The sequence below is a fragment of the Gavialis gangeticus genome, unplaced genomic scaffold, assembly GCF_001723915.1.
Source record: "Gavialis gangeticus isolate Ggan-Ray unplaced genomic scaffold, GavGan_comp1, whole genome shotgun sequence".
NCBI classification, from domain to species: Eukaryota; Metazoa; Chordata; order Crocodylia; family Gavialidae; genus Gavialis; species Gavialis gangeticus.
The window spans coordinates 102,158,406-102,163,118 of record NW_017729025.1 but is presented as its reverse complement, the minus strand read 5'-3'; positions in this window follow the sequence as shown (position 1 = coordinate 102,163,118).

Here is a 4,713-nt window from a genome sequence, read left to right as displayed (position 1 = left end):
CACACACACACACACACACACACACACACACACACACACACACACAATTTGTAATGATCTTGTTAAAAGTTTGGTGCCTGCTGTTACTTGTAGAAAGTTGCAAACGCTGTTGAAAGGTGTATGTGTGTATATATAATACATCTCTCTCTCTCTCACACACACACACACACACACACACACACACACACACACACACACACACACACACACACACACACACACACGATTTGTAATGATCTTGTTAAAAGTTTGGTGCCTGCTGTTACTTGTAGAAAGTTGCAAACACAATGTAGATAAATGCTACCAGGTACTGGCTGCTTGCTGGTTGTCTTGTAAAGGCTGTTGGTACTTTAAATGAAAGCTTGAAATTACGTTTTGTTGGGGTGGTGGTTAAATTCTTTCTGGCACATGCATCAGTGTCTTGCTGTGGACCAGGTGAAATGAGGCTAAATATCTATCAGCAAGTCCTAACAATTACATAAATTAAGGTAATAGACAATATTCACTCGCATAATAGCTGTGCTTTTTTCTGAAATGTTGCCACCAAAAACTGAGGTGCAGTCAGCAGGAACCTGAGGACACACTGAGGGTAAACAAAAGTTGTAATTCTGTATTTGAATGTCCCTCCGAAATTGCCCATTCTTCATGATCTTACAGACTAAGCTGAATGTGAGCCAAAATTAGTGCAGAGTGTGGTATGGCTTTCCCAGATGGGACATTGCAAATCATGCCTTTCAAGGGAAATCTCTCTTGAATGTGTTTCTGTTGCTTTAGAAATTACAGTGTAGCCATGGCACGGAGAATATCTGTATTTTTTTTTTAATTTTGAGGCAGTGTTCAAGGATGTGACCATCACATCAGTATGACCGATTAAGAAAGTAAATACAGTAGATGTTTCTTTGATCTATTATTTTTCTACGTTTAGAGTGCCCTAAAGATTTATTTCTAGGCTGAAGCAGTCAGTGTTTTTTTACAAGTTATTTTTACGCTACTAAAATATTACGTATGGGTTATGGGTTTCGTAGTTTTAAAAAAAAATTGCAAGACATGGGATGAATTTTGATGGCCTACATGAAATACATTTTAGTGGTATCCACAGTACAAAAGTCATAACCTTGTTTGATGGTTTTAGGCCAGAACTGACTGGTCCACTGAGATTGAAAAGCTCTTATCCTGTGAGTGGGGGAATATTGTTCAGGGAGTGAAAGAGAAACCTCCACTGTCCCTGCCTATATATTTAACTGTTCTTTGTATTAAAAAAAGTCTTTGCTGACATCAAGCACACTTTTTACCAGCAGTAAATGTACTATTAAAGAAAGAAAATTTACATTGGCAAGGATTTCACCATTTTTAGCAGTGATAGACACTGATTAGAGCTGTTTTACTGCCCTTAGGAGAGTAATTTCAAGCCCTGGTTTAAAGTTGAAATATGTTGCCTTGAAACATGATGAGGCTAACGATTCTGTACATTGAAAATATACGAATACCGATGCAATGGTGCTGATAAGATATGAGGTGAGGATCCTATCCTATAGTTTGCTTATTTTCTGGAATGGGGGTGATTGAATGTGAGTGGAATTAAACTGCATAGAAACACTGGTTCCTTGGTTTTCTTTGGCAAAGTTTTGGGGGGGGGGGTATTTGACTTAACCAGTCTGTGTATGTCCTTTTTCTAACACAGGTGTAAAATTGGAATAATTTAAAATAAAAAACTTATTTGCCCAGAATTTTTAACTCTTTCCTTTTTTAATGCATTTTTTTCTTTTATTATTCAGATTGGCACATATAGTTTACAGTTCAGTGCAACATAACATTTCCCTTGAAAGTTATTGTACTTTTTCTTCTGCTCTCGCATAAAAAACCTCCTCAATGACTCGTGACTTCCTGGTTGCCCTGATCTTCCTTGGATCATTAATATTGTTTTGTCAGTTTACATATAAAATAAATGATTTAAAGAAATCATGTGCTTCGAGGAAGGCATTACTTAATGGTGGGAATGAAGTAACAACTATGCTGTAAATTAATAATTTGAAGAAAGTTCTTTAATTCAAACAATTTTCTCTATTTTTCTTTTGTAGAGCACTCACATACTCATCAACATTTAGCACAGAATTACAACCCAGGATTAGTTGTGTTCAGATTCTCAACACTCCTTATCCTCTGCCCCAGTCACATAGTTGTCATCACTTCCTGTCCCAAACTGTTGCATTTGCTGTTGAAAAGGTAGTGCATTTCAGTAGTTGATGTGTGTATGTGAGCTGGGAGAGAGAATCATCTACAAAATGACAGGCTCCTTGCCTGTGCAATGTGAGCAGAGGGTTAATAACATTTACCAAAATGAGTCTAAATTTGCTGTCTCCCAGCCATCCTATATTGTATGATCAATGCAAACTGACACTTGTCACGCTACCTTAATTTAGGAGTGATAGTAGTTCTATCTGGCTGATTTACTGGAGAAGCCTACAGGTAGTGCTCTTAGCAGAGAGAAATGGCATCTTAGGCCCTGAGGCTAGGAGCTTGAGCAGGGTTGTGCTGTTTCCTGAAAGCAAGTTGGTTGGAAATCTGAAATATTAAGATTCGTGTTGAATTCCTAAAACGTTTACTAAATTGTCCTTAAATGTTTCCAAAGGCTGAAGAACCCAGGACTAGTGGGTCCTTGTGCCTCATCAAATAATTCAGAGGTTGGAAGGTTGGATACCTTTCTCAGCAAAGGAGTTTGTACTGAAAATCATCGGATTTTGGGCAGATAAACAATGCATTTTTAGTTTTTTGGAGTTGTTTGGCAGTTAGCATCAAGGTTAGAAAGAGGGAAACGTTAGTACAAAGCACTACTTGCATTTACACTGAAGGACATCATAATCTTGCATCACTTCTATGTATGTATGCTAATTGTATTAAACATCTTGGAGGAAACATGGCCCCAGCAAGTGGGTACATTCCCCAAACACTGAATCCAAAAAGTTTAAAGATCAGATTTTTCTTGGCATGAGAACCTGAAGGAAGCAGTCTCCTGCAGTAGTTGAACCTGACTAGGTAAGCTTGAGGTAAAAATGAACCTGGGGATTCTGCTGGCCACTCATCCACTTCTTCGTTATCCTATCAGTTGAGAGAGGTAGTTAGCTGTGCTGGTCTGACGTCAGGCTCTACGTTTCCCGTCAGTTGAGAACAATTTCTAAGTGATTTCTTTCCTAAGTCTAACAAGCAATATATGTAGATGCACTCAAGGTAAAATGGATTAAACATAGCATAATCAATGTAATCTGCTCATCTTCCTGTACTTTTCCTCTGCCAAAAAAACCCTTTACCATCTTCGGTGAAGGCTTCAGCAACTGGAAACTCCTGCCTCAGTGTTTCGCAACCTTTTCCAGCCCAAGGCACATGTATGTTAACAACAAATTTTCCATGGCACACCCGTTAAGGCATTCCCCACCTTCATACCTATTGTAGCTCATTGCCATGACAAAATTCTGGAACACACCAGTTCATTTCTGATGGCACACTGGTTGGGAAACATTGCTCTACCTGAACAACTTGCTGATAGGTAGCTAATCTTATGCCTACATTTGAGTTTACTTATTTGCCTTGAACGAAACACATGTGGTTACTAATTCATTTGTGTAACCTGCTACTGTTGACTTCCTATTTTCATCTCTGCATGGCATCACCAGTAAAGTAGTCAACTGCAGAAATCTGTGCAGGGGTGGTTAAATTTACACAACACGCACATCTACACAAGATGCTAACGGCACAGCAGAGTATTTCTACTCCACGTTAATGTGGCACAAAAAATGTTAATGCACAAAATTAGTCTACTGTGTGCTAGTGTCACTTAAAAAGTGTGCCTGCACTAATATATAGTAGCACCAATTACGGCGCTTTAAGTCAGTCCCTGTGATTACAGACACTAAACTAAATGCCCTGTAATTATGGCACATTAATGAATGTGTAGACAAGACCAGTATGTCTACTACTGTTAGTACCAAGACTTAGTATCTATGTTAACAGACACACTTAGAGAAGGAAAGCCTGAGCCTGACTGACTCTTCTAAAGCAAATCCCATATCCAGAAATTTAAAGTGCTTGTGCCTGGCATGAAAAATGCCTTTCTACCCTTCTAAACAAGGAATTGATGCTTCAGTTGCCAACTTTGTCCTTCTGCCTGCCAGATCCTTAGAAAGTCAACACAGCCCTCTGGTGAAAGTAATTTTTCAAATGTTTGTTCCTGAGGACACCCAAACCCAGCACTTCATTGTGCATACATGCAGGTTGGACGAGCCTTTTCCATGCCCTCACGTGAAACTCCATGCACTCTTCTTCAGTTCTGTAAGTGTTGCTGGCTTGGAGGACAGCTGCTTCCTAACTCTAACCCTGTCCCTCTCCTCTCCTCTCCTCTCCCCCCTGCCCTTCACCACACTGGTCTACACGTGTGGAGTCCAGCCAGCCACTGCACATCCTTCCTGGAAGCAAGAGCCAGCAGCCTGCATGGTGAAACTGGGCACAGCCCTGCGATTGGGGGGGCCTTCTTGTCTCTAAAGATTTTCCGAGGAGGACCTTGGACGTCCACAACACAGCACTTGGCCCCCAGAGCACAGGGGACCCTCTGCTCAAGGCCCAGGTCTGGTCGCAACAGGCTGCTGCTGCAAGCCAGAGACCTGGGAGGGAGTGGGGTGGGTGTCAGATCCCCAGAAAGAAGGGGGGTGTCTGCTGGATGTG